Raw genomic sequence first — 16,356 nt, 5'->3', positions numbered from 1 at the left:
TCATGTGCTGCGCAAGTTAAGCCACCTGAGCCGGGATGTGCGCCACATTAACCGGCGTGTGAAGTCGATCAAGAGGACCCTCCGCAGGGCCAACCTCTAGATGTTTTTGATATGGACATGATTCCCTCCCCTCCCTCCTCTTTTCTTGTTCTTATACTTAGTGGGCTTAGGGGGCTTAGCGTTGGGTTAGTATAGGCTGTTAGTTTAGTTAGGGTTAGTGGGTGGGGTGTGGGGGGTCCTGATTGTTTCTATTTTTTCTTATTACATGTGCGGGTGGGGGGCTATGTTGGGGTTCTTGTGTGTTTAATAAAAATTATTTTAAAAAAATAATAAAAAAATACAAAAATTATATATTTGTTTAGGATAGTATAGTGTGTGTTTAGGTCAGTATGTGTTGTCCTCCATGTGTCCCGTCTCATAAGGGATGTGGGGGGTGGATGTTTAGAACATTTCGTTACATGTGATAAGTAAGTGTAGCTTAGGTTAGTTAGGGACAGTTGTGGGTAATGAGTAGTCAGGGTAGATTAGGGTAGGTAAGATTTTTCCCTCAGTTTCCTCTTCTGTATTTAGCATTTAATAAATATTTGGTTAACCCTTAACAGTATGTGTTAAATGTTACTTGATCCTGGGCTTGAAATCAGTGTACATGAATTTTGTACTATTACATTTGTGTCTTATGCTACAAACAAATCCCAACTGAGCTGTAAGATTGGCAGCTACCCCAGAGCTACGTTGCAAAGTTTCCACCCTTCGTTGCAACCACCAATCACAGTTAATATGGATGACAATGTGTTTCTGTTGATAAGTGTGTTTTCTACGTCACAAACAGTGCTTCCAGACCTGGTATTGGGGGAACAGTTTTAGGTCTGACTGCAGTGTGATGATCAAGGACACCCTTATAAGATGAGTTCTCGTAGGCACTCTAGTATTCTTGTCTTCATGACTCACATACGTAATTTGTGACACAGTTCAGCATGATTACCTATTTGTATGTAAACTCAGACACCTTCATTCATGCAATTTTTGTAGTGTTTGCTTAGATTAGTGTGCACTGTTATATGTGTTAGTATTGCATGGTGACAACATTTTGCGGCCACTATTTGATGACTTCGATATCCCTTGAGGAAGCAATATTCTGTCCAACACAGCATGATGGTGTATGGTTTCTAACTTCATCAAATATGTCCCTCAGGATGGGCAGAGTATGATGCAATCATGGGCACTGTGCATATTTCTCTGACTACATAATATCAGGACAGTTGTATTGACAAGCTACGTAATTTGACAGTAGGCACATTTTCGTTATCTACTGTACAGTTGATATGTCACATTACCCAGAGACAGATTTGTTGTGTAAGTGCTATTTATTGAAAAGTGGTGTAGTGCTGTCTGTACATTGTCTATGATTGCAAGACCACTAGAGTGACATCTTACATTGTGATCCTACACAAGGGTTTACGGAAATGCTTTTGACATGCGGGGGTGATGTTTCAGACAGTGCAGAGGGACAGGATTTGGCAATGAGCAGGAGAGAGACAATCACTGGGCAGGCTGACAAGATATACAGTGGTAAGCAGAACAGTCATTAAGTAGAGTTGTTGCAAGACTGGCATGGTACAAAGCGCAGGACCTTGGTAATAGTTGGCCATGTGGCAGGGACTAGTGCTTCCGGGTACTTTTCCTTCTGAATGTGATCTGTTCCATGTCTTCTTCTTCTGATGTGTGTGGGGCAACACACACCTCAGTGTTAGAAGACGTGGAATCAGACATCCCAGTCGCTGCTCCCTGTGAGGGTCTTAAGGGCAGTACTGCAGCAAGGAGGATCTGCTGGTTCTTGAGAATAGCAGCCACATCACGATGGTAGGCAGCCAGGTCGGCTCTGAGGGGTTCAATGTTGCATTCGTGCACGCATTGACAGGATTGCTGTTGTAGGTGTTGGGTCAACTGTATTACAACTGTGCTGATTTCCTTCTGGTTTTTTGCTGTTCCTGCAAGATAGATGTTAGGGCTTGCATAGTTGCTGCCTGATCTGCATATGACATCATGCACGAACGCACCCCCTCTAGGCTGGCTGCCATAGTTTGCTTCCCCACCCGCACCTCCTTGGCCATCCCCCTCTGTACCCCAACAACAGTTCTCTCAAAGCTAGTGCCTGTGTCGTCTGAGTCCTCAGCTGTATTGGAGCTGGCGGGTCTTACAATTGGGGTGGTGGGTGGATCCTCTGCGATGGCTGCTTGTTCTGTGCTTCTCCTTGTGACTGAAGGTGGGGTCTGGAGGGTTTCAAGCACCTTTTGGATAGTCTCCTGGGGAATGTTTATCAGCTCGTCATCCATGTCATCAGGGTAGTCTGGGACAGGCATATCCGCAGGAGATCCATCTTCCTCTGCAATGAAACAGGGTACACTTAGTGTGTCTGTGTTGTGGCATGAGTGATGTTACATGCCTGCCTTGTGATGAATTCATATTGTGATCTTGTTTCGTGTTCATTGCTCCAGTCCTTCAGATGGGCATTCTCCCAGGCCTATGGCCCACCTGCATGTCACATGTATGTTATTAAGTTATTAGAAATGTCTGCATCATCTCTTCTAGGTGTTGGTTTTGGCCAAATAGAGAATTGCCACCTTCTTGTCCTACTCAACCCTCCGTCTACATCCATTCTCATGGTGAGACCTTTCACTGGCTGTAGGTGTTCTGATGGCAATGGCTGCACACTTAACAATCTGGACCTGCCCCAATCTCTGATCTTTCACATCCACTTAAATGTATTTGACAAGTGGCATATCCTATGCATAGCAATGTTATGACACAATATGGATGTTGGCATTGGTAATGTGTACTGCTGATGTTGGGGAATGTGTGGTACACTGGATTGCCCTGATTGTCGTAGCAGTGTCCTATTTCCTCCTCTGACTGTGCAGGTGTATGTCAGTGACCAGTTACATGTGCCCCCCCCCTCAATGCTGTTGTCTGAGCAGTAAGACATTTGGGATGTTACATTGTGACCCAGGCATAGGATGGACCCTGGCATATGCAGCATGGGTATGTCCTTAGTGCTGTGTAGCTCCTATTGTTGTTGAAATTGGCTGATGTTTGCAACAACTATGGGCATTGACATTTGACAGTACTGGGGCCTTTGTCTTTTTTCAGGGGATTGTTGAAGTTGTCACCCTCAACCCCCTAATTTAGGTGTGTATGATCCATGGGGAGGTTACTTCCATTGGCTACTTGAGCTGCACACAGAGCGGAAGTGGTAGTGGCAAATGTTGTCACAGTTACATTCCAGTTGTCGGTGTGGCTAGAGGTTGTTAAGAGGGCCCTAGTTAATGTGGGGGGTATGGTGGCTGACGTGTGCAGGGATGTCAGTTTGACGTTGTGGCCTTCCCTCCTGGCGTGGATTTCCCTTTGCTCCATCGTTGGCATGACAGCATGCCCCCATGGGACTGTTGTTGGTGTAGTGTAATGGTGTGCCCCAGCTTCTGTCTGTGCAGGCCATGCCCCATGCCATGCCCCTTTACCCATGCCACTCCATGTATATGATGACTTCCATGCATTTTGTGGTCGGTATCCCCCCCCTGCTTACGGTTAACATTAGTGCATTTTAATTCCCCATGCGACTTACCCTGCATGTAAGTTGTCTCCTGGTAGTCTGCGCTGTCATGTCCTTGAATCCCTGTGACGATCTCCTCAGGGATGACGGCTGCGACCATCTCCTCCATGTGGTCCAGGGCCTCCTGGTGTGCTGGACTCCCACCTCCAGTCTGCAGTGCTGCCTTCCTGTTCCTGGCCATCTTTCCCTTGGTCCTGCGCTTGCAGTCATGCCAGCGTTTCTTGCACTCGATGACCGGTCTGCGTACTTCTGCCACAATGTTAATCTTGTCAACAATTTGTTGCCATATAGCCTCTCTCTCCTACTGATTGGCAACTTTGAGGTGACAAACAGTTGGTGCTGGTGTTCCGTCACCTCTTTAACCAGAATTTCCTGCTCCTCTGCACTGAAGCGACACTTTCTTTTCTTCTTATAAGTGTCCTAGTTCTTGTGAGGGTCCTCCTGGCTGGTTCCTGGTCTGTTGTAATCTTCCTGGGGTCTGTAGTGGCATCTGGGATCCATTTTGGCTCTCCTCTGGTGAAATGGCAGTGTTTGTGGTTTTTTTTTTACGCTATTGCGGCAAAAAACGGTGCATATCCGGTTTTCGGGGTCGTAATTCGACCCACAGTCATTTCCGCCACGTTAACGTCCTTTTGCTTGATGACTTGACGCTGCAGTGCACGTAAAAAAAAATGACTCCCACCTGTGGTTTGCACCGCCGTGCGTGAAAGTATAAATTTGACGCCCGCACGGCACACCAAAATGGCGTTAGCTGGCAGTAACATTTTTGACGCAAAACTGCGCCGGCGCAGTTTTGCGTCAAAAAGCATAAATATGGCCCTTAGAGTGCTACCAGCTTGAACACTCCAAGGGCGACTCCCAGTGTTCCAAGAGAGCACAGCCCTCCACTGGACAGACACCTGGGTTGGCTAGTGTAGCACTCGGGGGAGACAGTCCCAGTTAGCTTTGGGGGCAGACAGAGGTGTCCCTAGTATCCCTGGGAGATAAGGAGATGGTGCCTAAAGTCCACATGCCTGCCAATACTTCCAAGTATAGGCAGTGGATCACCATTGATGGGCAAAGGGTGGAGGGTCTGCATAACACAGGAGCCAGTATGACTACTTTCAAGAGTCAGCTGGTGCCAGCAGAGCAGATAGTCCCTAATACATTCCACTAGGTCATAGTCGCTGACAATCGTGAGTGTCACCTACCGGTGGCTCTGGTTCCCTTTGAGTGGGGGGGTCTCTTGTACTATGAAAGTAGCTGTGAGTCCTGCAATGCCTGTAGATTGTCTGTTAGGCAATGATCTAGAGCATACTTCCTGGAAGGAGGTAGAGCTCAGATCCCACCTGGAGATGTTAGGTTTGCCTGAGTGGGTCTGCATGACCACAAGGTCCATGGCTGCCAGGGAAGGGAGTCAAGGGTGTCTGGAGCCTGAAACAATGGCCCAGACAGCTGCAAAGAGGAAGGGAAAGAGGCGCGGGAAACTCGCCTCAGATGTTCCCACGGTTGTGGACTGGGTCCCCGAGGAGGAGGAGGCCCCTGAGCCAACCGGAGAGGACGTTCCTGATCTGGGCAACCTGCCTGCAGTTGCTGGCTGGCAAGTAGAAGGTGGTTCAACCAGTGCAGAATTCTGCAAGGCGCAGAAGGAATGCCCCACCCTTGAGGGTCTGAGGCAACAGGCCACAGCCCAAGCAGCTGGTGAAGCCTCTGGCGATCACCATCTCTACTGGGAGAATGATCTCCTTTACAGTGAGCCTAAGCTTCCGGCCACAGGGGCAGCACGTGTGTGGTGGTCCCCCAGTGTTACCGGGCCTTCCTACTGGGTCTGGCTCACGACATTCCCCTGGCAGGACATCTGGGCAAAGACAAGACCTTTAACAGGCTTGTCAACCACTGCCATTGGCCTAGAATGCGGGTAGCCTCAGGTAGGTTCTGCAGAGCCTGCCCCACCTGCCAGGCTAGTAGGAAGACCGGGAAAAGGCTTAAGGCCCCCCTGATCCCACTCCCCGTCATTGGCACCCCCTTTGAAAGGGTGGGCATCGCCGTCATTGGTCCCTTGGACCCCAAAACTGCCTTGGGCAACAGGTTTATCCTGGTTTTAGTGGACCATGCCACCAGCTATCCAGAGGCAATCCCTCTGAGAACCGTAACTCCACCTATGGTGACCAGAGCCCTGATGGGAATATTTACCCCTGTGGGATTCCCTAAGGCAGTTGTGTCTGACAGAGGCACAAACTTCATGTCTGCGCACATGACATCCATGTGGGATGAGTGTGGGGTGACCTACTGGTTTACCACCCCTTATCATGCTCAATCCAATGGGCTTTTTGAGAGATTCAACAAGACCCTTAAAGGCATGATCACTGGCCTACCTGAGGCCATGAGGCTTTATTGGGATGTCCTCTTGCCATGCCTGCTGTTTGCTTATAGGGAGGTGCCCCAGAAAGGGGTGGGGTTCATACTCTTTGAGCTTCTCTATAGTCACACTGTCAGGGGATCAGTAAGCATAGTTCAAGAGGGCTCGGAGAAAGCTCCCAAGACACCTGCCCAGGATGTGGTCAGCTACATGCTGGCCCTCTGCAACCAAACCCAAAACCTTTAGAAGCAGGCCAAGAGTAACCTTGAGGCCAGTCAAGGGGTGATGAAGGAGTGGTATGACCGAAAGGGCACTCTGGTCGAGTTCTCACCTGGAGACAAGGTTTGGGAAATGGAAACATTCTTGAAAAAGACTATAATCAAAATCATTGTTGCTCCAAGTTAAATTTAATTTTGAAAGACTAACAACTCTCAGTGGAGATGCAATCCAGTCTGAGGCCCAAACAATATGCAGAAGCTCAGCCAACACGTGTTAAAAATGGACTCCATAAGGATCATGAGTGGCATTATTGGCTGTGGTAAATAGAATTTTTCCTGCTTCATCATCACTTGGTGACTCTTATTACCAAATAGGCCAATTTACCGATTCATCTAAAGTATTTTATTTTAAACTTGTTGTCTTTCTTTTTTCAGATTAACGTTTGATTCACTACATAGGCACCTTTTGTCTGTTCAGCAGAATCTTCTTCTCTGCTTTAAACAGCTTGTCAAATATGGTTAGAGTCACTTCACTGGCAAAGGGTTATGCATAATTAAGTTAATGAGTTCATTCTACATTTCTTTCCTTGTCGAAAATATATGTTTTTTCAAAAGTTATTTAGGTTATCACCTTCTCCATTACAATCACAACATTGCCTTATAACTCCTCATCATTTTCAGTAGGTAGTATAATTAATATAAATAATATTTTAACAATAGCTGTCTAACTCCTTTATCTTTACCTTGTTGTATTTACCGTCCTTCATTTGGACGAACGTTTCACCATTTCAAGATGTCGCCGCCCTTTTTATGTACCCAAGATGGTGCCACCTATATTGTTTTTGGACGTCTAAAATGTTCTACCTAGTTAGTCCTTCTTTAGTGTCGGTACCTCACTAACAACACTGAGGTAGGACACTTAACACACCGGTCATGGATAAAAGACGCGGTGTAAAACCGGCGCGTTTTCCCCTTTTTGAAAAAGATTTGACGACGGATGTTAATATTTACTACTTTACCATACTACTGGCACGAAACGGGTGAGTGTCGCTCCTTAACAGGATTGATGTATGTGCAACCATTGATATATTCCTTACATTGTGTCTTTCGACACCTTAAATAGTATAAACTCTGTACCTATCGGTCACTCGTACCCATTTATTTACATATGTCTACTTGGCAACATAATTTACTCTGTGAGTATTACCATTAGTTTGATTCTTACTAGACCAACAATGTTCCTTGAAATTGTTTTCATTCCTTCTGGCTGCTGTCATCACTTGAATATTAGCATATCTATAAAATAGTAGTATATCTATAAACCAGTCTTCCCAGACTCAGGGTGTGAAATTGCATTTTCAAGATCTTTGTATCTCTTATAAATTGATTTTTCATGTAGTCCTTTAATATCAGATATCTTTACTCAGGTTACTTTTTTCTAAGACATCTATGTTTGATTGTTAACCTTCGTTTCACCAAAATACTAAGTTATATGGCTACATGTATACATTTACATTTACGTTGCAGATTTTTGTTGAACTGCTGCTTACACATTTGATTGTATGTGCTATCCGAATGTACTCTACATATGGTATGTTGTTTCCTTATTTTTGTCTAGTCACAATACTTGTTCCTAACCACAATATTAATTCTCTGCGCCATACCAACTCAGCCCACTTAACTCACTCTCCCTTGTTCTCTCTATAAGTCTGTTTTTTAAGTCTGTTTCACAAGCCAGTCCTGGCACATCTAACTTTGTTCTTAGATTATTTCTATTAATATAATTGTTACCTTGTAAGGATATTCGTAACAGCTACCCGCAACTACTTCCTTCATGTCAACTTTCTAATTTTATATTTGCTAGGTTCACTCACCACCAAGTAAAAGTTCTTCATGTAAATCAAGAATCATGCCTTTGAGTTGCATGACCTTCTTCACAGATTTTTGGCTTTCCACTTCTTGGGTGTCTCTTTTAACAACCCTCTTTATCAAAACTATATAAAATTACACTATATTGCCTTGTCTTATGACGTTTTTCTCTTTCAGCCTTAAGAAAGCCCTGGCTTACGCGCCTGTGGGGCGAAACACGTGTTGGCTGAGCTTCTGCATATTGTTTGGGACTCAGACTTGATTGCATCTCCACTGAGAGTTGTTAGTCTTTAAAAATTAAATTCGACTTGGAGCAACAATGATTTTGTTTATAGTCTTCTTCAAGAATGTTTCCCATTTCAGGACAAATTAATTTTGGGAAAATTATCACACTTATATAGTGGGGCCTTACCTTCTTTTAATATCTTCTCATGGAGGACTAGGGTCCATGTCGTCTGGTTAAGCTCCCACGCCCAGCTTTATAAAAAGGTATCTCTATACAGGAAGTTTTATGGTTTGGGCGCTTTCTTTTCATTTCTTGGAACAAGGTTTGGGAAATGTAGCCAATAGTGCCTAGAGCTCTCCAGGACCGCTGGTCTGGCCCATTTGAAATCAAGGAGCGGAAGGGGGAGGCCACTTACCTGAGGGTTCTCCACCATAACCGACTGAAGCCTCATTTTCAGAGGTCTGAGGTCAGTATGCTCTTTGTGACAAATGAGGGCATGGAAGAGGAGAGTGAACCTCTCCCCGACCTCCTTTCTGCCAAAGAAGGTGATGTGTCAGTGGAGGTTGTCAATCTCTCCGACTCCCTGACTCTGAATCAGAGAGGAGACTGCTATGAATTGTTAGACCAGTTCTCTTCCCTGTTTTCCCGTACTCCTGGACTCACCCACTTGTGTGTCCATGATATTGACATGGGTGACAGCCCCCCTGTAAAGAACAAAATTTACAGGTTGTCAGATAAGGTGAAGGCCAGCATCACGGAGGAGGTCTCCAAGATGTAGGCCCTAGGGGTTATTGAGAAGTCCAGCAGCTCCTGGGCCAGCCCTGTGGTGCTGGTACCTCAGGCTGCTGCCTGTGGTGCAAAGCCAGAACTCCGGTTCTGTGTGGACTACCGGGGTCTCAACTCAGTCACACGGACTGACGCTCACCCCATCCCCCGAGCTGATGAGATCGTAGACAGGCTAGGCACTGCCAAATTCCTCAGTACTTTTGATCTCACATCAGGGTACTGGCAGATCGCCTTGACTGAGGGGGCTAAAGAGAGATCTGCAATTTCCACACCTGATGGCCATTACCAGTTCCTGGTGATGCCCTTTGGGTTGAAAAATGCCCCCGTCACCTTCCAACGGTTGGTTAACGGGGTCCTAGCTGGCAAGGATGCCTTCTGCGCAGCCTACCTAGATGACATAGCTGTCTATAGTTCCATCTGGGAGGAACACCTGCTCTACCTCAAGGAGGTGCTTCAGGCTATGCAACAGGCAGGCCTGACCATCAAGGCTAGTAAGTGCCATATTGGGCAAGGTTCCGTGGTGTACTTGTGGCACCTAGTAGGTAGGTGGTGGCAAGGTGTAGCCACTCCAAGCCAAGATTGAAACAATCAAGGCCAGGCAACCACCTAGAACACAGACCAAAGTGAGAGCCTTCTTAGGCCTCACTAGATACTACCGTAGGTTTGCAAAGGGCTATGGAACTATTGTGTCACCCCTGACAGAACTTACTTCCAAAAAGCAACCTAGGTTGGTGAATTGGACAGAGGCTTGTCAGAAAGCCTTTGACTCCCTGAAGGAAGCCATGTGCACAGCCCCCGTGCTGAAGGCCCATGACTTCTCCCAGGAATTTATTGTGCAGACAGACGCTTCAGAGCATGGCATGGGGCTGTTCTAGCACAGCTAAACGAGGAGGGCTTAGACCAACCAGTAGCCTTTATTAGCAGAAGACTATTACCACAGGAACAGAGGTGGAGTGCCATTGAGAGAGAAGCATTTGCTGTGGTCTGGACACTGAAGAAGCTGAGGCCATACCTGTTTGGGACTCACTTCCGGGCTCAGTCAGACCACAGGCCCCTCAGATGGCTCATGCAGATGAGGGGTGAGAATCCTAAACTCTTGAGGTGGTCCAGTTCCCCCCAGGGGATGGACTTTACGGTGGAGCATCACCCGGGGATTGTCCACGCCAACGCTGATGGTCTCTCCAGATACTTCTGCCTTAGCGATGAGAGCTCCCACAAGGTTGTGTAGCTCTCCCCACTTTTAGCTGGGGGGGACACATGTTAGACCTGACAGCCTTAGGGTGGTCACCCCGAACTTTTTGCCTGCCTCCTTCCACTTTTTGGATACTGTTTTTGTTGGTTTTAGGACTCTGCGCACTTTACCACTGCTAACCAGTGCTAAAGTGCACATGCTCTCTCCCTTTAAACATGGTAACATTGGATCATACCCAATTGGATTATTTAATTTTCTTATGAGTCCCTAGTAAAGTACACTATGTGTGTCCGGGCCTGTAAATTAAATGCTACTAGTGGGCCTGCAGCACTGCTTGTGCCACCCACTGATGTAGCCCCTTAACCTTGTCTCAGGCCTGCCATTGCAAGGCCTGTGTGTGCAGTTTCACTGCCAATTCGACTTGGCATTTAAAAGTACTTGCCACGCCTAAAAACTCCCCTTTTTTCTACATGTAAAAGTCACCCCAAAGGTATGTCCTATGTAACCCATAGGGCTGGGTGCTGTGTAGGCAAAAGGCAGGACAGGACATGTATCTGTGTAGTTTACATGTCCTGGTGGTGTAAAACTCCAAAATTTGTTTTTATCCTGCTATGAGGCCTGCTCTCTTCATAGGCTAACATTGGGGCTGCCCTCACATATTGTTTGAGTGGTAGCTGGTGATCTGAAATGGGTAGGAAGGTCATATTTAGAATGGCCAGAATGGTGATATATAATCCTGCTGACTGGTGAAGTTGGATTTGATATTACTATTTTAGAAATGCCACTTTTAGAAAGTGAGCATTTCTCTGCACTTAAATCCTTCTATGCCTTACAATCCACATGACTGCATTTAGTTGACAGCTCCCTTGTGCATTCACTCAGACACACCCCAAACACAGGACACTCAGCCTCACTTACATACATCTGCATTTTGAATGGGTCTTCCTGGGTTAAGAGGTTGGCATGCCTGTCACTTGCATGTAAAAGGACAGTAGCCTGCCCTCACACAAAGGACTGCCACACCACCTACTGGGACCCTGGCAGACAAGACTGAACTGAAAGGGGACCTTGTGCACTTCTAAGCCACTCTTTGAAGTCTCCCCCACCTCAAAGGCACATTTGGGTATTTAAACAGGGCCTCTGCCACTACCAACTCAGACACTTCCAGGAGAAGAAAGTGGAACCAGAATCTGCATCCTGTCAAGAAGAACTACTGGGCTGCACAAAGGACTCACTTGTCTGCTTTGTGTGAAGGACTGCTGCCTTGCTGTTTCCTGCTGCCGTGCTGCTCTCTAGCTGTGGTGAAGAAGTGCTCCCCAAGGGCTTGGATAGAGCTTGCCTTCTGTTCCCTGTAGACTCAGGACAAAAAAGAATTCATCTCTACAAGAAAGACTCCTTGTGCGGTGAAATTTGACGCACAGCCTGCCAGAAACGATGCAGCGCCTGCCCCGCAGTGTAATATTCACCGCACACCGAACCAGAACGATGCAGCCCGACTTCTCAACAAGAAGATCGACGCAGCGCCAGTGTAGCGACCGAAAATTAAAAGCACAGCCCACTGGGTCGACGCACAGCCGAGCAGGGACGATGCAGCCCGACTTCCAGAGAGGAATCGACACAGGGCCTGCAGTGCGGTAGAAAATTAAACACAACACCCACCGAATCGATGCAGCTCCTGTGACTTCATCCTGCCAGCACAGGAAATCCACCCATCGTCCACGGCATGTCTGAAAACCCCACAACCTGAATAGGATCCACGACCGAGTGCTGGAAATTGACGCACAGCCGTCCCTGCGTGAAAACTGAACGACGCATCGCCATGTGCAGCCCGAGAAATCGACGCACACCCCTTTGCTTCCACTCATCTCCTCCTCTGCAGTTCTTTGCAGAGATTTTGCACGCGAAGCAGGTACTTTGTGCTTGAAGGAGACTTTGATTGCTTTTAAAAGACTTAAGACCCTTTATATCACTTTTACAGTGATATCTCAACATATACTTATTGTATTTTAATCATTTTGACCTGCATCTTACCAGATAAATATTACATATTTTTCTAAACACTGTGTGGTATAATTTTGTGGTGCTATACGGTGGTATTGTATGATTTATTGCGCAAATACTTTACACATTGCCTTCTAAGTTCAGCCTGACTGCTCAGTGCCAAGCTACCAGAGGATGGGCACAGGATAATTTGGATTGTGTGTGACTTACCCTGACTAGAGTGAGGGTCCTTGCTTGGACAGGGGGTAACCTGACTGCCAACCAAAGACCCAATTTCTAACAGTTTTATATCTTGCATACTGACACTGGTTGTATTACAAACATCCTCATTCTTTTGTATCTGGTGAATGTGGCTAGTGATTCGTTAGCTTCCTTTTCGACCACCGACCATCATACAAATTGTATTCTTGAGTGATTTATGTCAGAACAGTAGAATATTATAAAAAGTAACGCAGTACAAAATTATGTTTTATTTCTTCAACTTTTTAAAGAGCTGATGTGAAAGCACTGAACAGTATGCAATAAGATAGAAAAAGAGGAGGCAAAAGGAAACTGCATCTGGATAATTATGACTGAGAATCAGAAGGAAGTAGGTTCTTGTTAGCTGTTGTGTAGCAACAATCTTATGGGTCCTGGTGCAAGCAAGGAATGGCCCCTTTGACTGCTGTTGCAGTAGTGAAATACAGCAATTGTTAGGGGTCAATGAGGCCCTCTGGGCCCGGGTGTCACTGCACCTGCTGAACTAATGGTAGATATGCCCCTGCTTGCTAGAAAGAGGCAAACGAATATAAAGAAGAAGAAAAGCAGACAACGAGTAGGTGGTGGTTATGGGTAAAACCTGAGAAGGACAGAAGGCAAAAGTGAGCAAACAGAATGAGTAGGGAGTGCCAAAATGATAAAGTGGGATTTACCCTGGGCCTCTGCAAAAAATTGTAAAGTAATACATAGAAAACTAAAAGAGATAAATGAGCAGAATGGAAGCCAAAAGATAGAAGAACAAGATAGAGAAACAGGAGCGCTTGTTAGGAAATGACTAATGAATAATTAAACGTAGGCTGCGGGGAGGCTTGAAGTCCCAGAAAGAGGATAGAGCATTAGTGTAGGCAAAGTAAAACAAGAGTGGAGAAAAGGTCCTGAAAGAGGGCAAGTCAATAAGCACCAATGGCAGTGTCTGAGGATGGGCATTGCCTTTAACTTGATTTGTGGCATCCTGTCAGATATCCCAAAAAATCTACCCAGCTCCAGTTCTTTAATGAAAAGTCAACAAGTCTGTCATTTTCTAAATATTTTCCATACCTTTCTTTCCATGCAGGGAGATGAATTGGTATGCTTGTGAAGAGAGAGCTTCTACATCCTCCTGCACTGTGCATCCCCATCGTGTACAGGTCAGGGCTTATGGCAACTTTTAGAAGAGGCATTAAATGCTTCACCATGTTTCTTCCTCAAGAATTTTTCTTTTGTCAGCAAAATGCAGAAGCTTAACTCCATACTTACCTCTTAGTGCACTAGTGCAAATGTTGTCTGCATCTTTTTCTTTCCTTCTCTTGGGCCTCTGCTGTAACAAAAGAGTGGAGATAAGGAGCACTCTGAAGGGACAGGATCGGGATCAGCTCCATAAATGTTTATTTCAAAGTGAAACCGAATGCAGCATGATACATGTTACTGCAAGAAGAGCAGCCTCCTGCACCTCTCCTACAGCCTGCCCCTCTGTGATGGCCAACAAGTTGTTGCCACTACACTACCTACCTTCTTGTCCTCCTCGGTCTCCCCCTCGCCCAGCCATAGAAGCAAATGGAGTTTTGGAACTCCTCCCAAGGCCACTATATATATTCACGAGCAGAAGCCTCCTGTTGGACCCATGTCTGGTCCAGTTGGAAGTAGTCCACTGGGCACCTTCAGAAAGGCCTCAGTAGCTTAATATGTCCCCTGAAGCTTGAACAGCTGGTCGGCCTGATGACTCTTTGAGTCCACTTCTTTGTACTGAGTACAAAAGGAAGCAGGTCCAATCCTTTAGGGCTCTTCTCAGGTGTCAGACATCAGGTTTAGTCCTCTTCTGACTGTCCTCAGGTCCAGCAGTGTTTTAGGGAGGGCACTGGGGATGCCACATTTACGCTGTAGGAGCGGATGGCTCCTGGCTCACCCCTAAAAGTTCTCAGGGGCTGCATTTCCTGTGGGCCCTACTGCAAATAATTCTACAGTGCCCTTCTATGTCTAAGTCGAAGATGATGAAAACCTTCCCCCCTTGTGAAGAGCCTGTGTGCCTACCCTAGATGTGTGGCTGGAAAAATGTGCAATCCCTCCTCTGTAGTTACTTCAAATCAGTTCTAAAGGAAGCTCCCTCCACATTGGGATTAATACCTGACTGACTGGGGGATAAAGGAAGGGGCCTGTCCAGGTGTCATCTGGCATCTGCTGTGACAGGGAAGCCCCCTTTGAAGTTAATTAGGTTCCTGGGAGTGACTGCCCTAACTTCCTGTGCTCTTTGTCAAGGACACCCTAGTTTCCTGAGTTCCCCTTAAAGCCCCTATCGGTCTCCTAGAACACTCTTGCACATTGCATTGACCTATGGGTCAGTACTACCTCTCCCAATATGTCACTTGGGATTTATACTGCCCCCCAGGCCAGACTCTCCACTCCTGATGAATCCCTTTGGTTTATACCCTCTTGAAACCCTCCCGCATCTTTTCACACATCTGCCACCAAAAGGGCCTCCTTCCTGTCTCTCCAAATCCCAGATTCCACAGTCTGAGATGCAAGGCTCGAAATCTCGCAAAATCTCAAACACTCCCGAGAGTTGACAGCCATCTTTAGAACGGGGCCTATATATACCGCACCCATTTCACCAAAGCCACGCTTGGCTTTACGCAACCGAAGAGAGAGAGGATCTCCCTGCCGAGTTCCTGCCTTCATCGCAATTCGGTCCCAATGTTCCGGCTTTCTTCTCCTTCTCCAGCTCCCAGACTCCACACCTCGCTCTATCACAGCCGGCTTCCGCATCCTGCATCTGCAGAGAAAAAAAGTCAAGTGAGATTTCCCGAGCCTCTCCAACACAGGGAAGTAACAAAGGTCAATGCACTGAACTTAAAATTCTGAAAGGCATATTTATAACAAGCCTCAAAAAGACAATACAGGAGTGAATTTTCTGTTCTTAATCACTAAAAACTCAAGTACTATACAAAGGGGCAGAGAAGTATCTGCAGATTATTGAAATAAAGACTTTTCAGGAACTTCCCATGGCACCTAACCATCTATGCCTGGTACTTACAATTTGAAGGTAATGACCAATGGTGTAAGGTTATACATTGTTCATGAATGTTTGAAAGTATGATATTTGTATTGTTCCGTTAGCTTAATTAGCTTCCATGTGTGTTGGATCTTGGAAGTAGCCTTGTTCTGTGATTGATTCTTGAGGCTGGATCTGAGGGCTTCCAGGCATACTGAACAAATCCAGAGTCAGGAAAAGATTCTAAGTTCCTTGCTACCAAGCTAAATCCAGAGTCATTCAATCCCTGTCCAGAAGCCGTTCAACAACCAGCCTCTCTCTCTCACTCCCAACCCCCCTTTTTCCTGGGGATTACCTACTGGCACTCACAGTGGTATTTGCATGCTGAGGTCTAGTCAACAGGCAATTGGGAGGATTATCTTTGCTCCCACAGAACCTGGCATTCAGGTAAGTGGCACTTGACACTGGGCAATGCCCAAATGATAAACTTGCCAGAGAAAAAGAAACACATCCCCACACCCTGGTCTTTGCCCTCACTTTGGCAAAATACGTTTTCATGCCTCATTTAGGAATTGAGGACTCAGAGGGCTGCAGCTGGAGGCTAATGCTAATTATTCTCCAGAGGCTTTAGGCAGTGGAAAGGTAATGTTCTAAAAGTTGATTTCCTTATTATATATTAAAAATGTTAATTCATTGTTGAATTAATAAATAGTACAGTGAGTCCTGGAATCACATTTCTAATAGTTTCCCAGCAACAAATAACATTATTAAATGTGTTAGTGCATCCCAGTGTTTCTCTATGAAACAGTCAGCTTTAAGGTGCGAATCACAATAACAACATGTTTAGATTTTTTTTTTTACATGCCCTACTTTAAAGTATTATGTACCTTGCATTA

Source organism: Pleurodeles waltl, chromosome 10 (genome assembly GCF_031143425.1).
Source record: "Pleurodeles waltl isolate 20211129_DDA chromosome 10, aPleWal1.hap1.20221129, whole genome shotgun sequence".
In the NCBI taxonomy this organism is placed as follows: Eukaryota; Metazoa; Chordata; class Amphibia; order Caudata; family Salamandridae; genus Pleurodeles; species Pleurodeles waltl.
The sequence above is the reverse complement of the archived record's forward strand: the minus strand, read 5'-3'. Positions refer to the sequence as shown.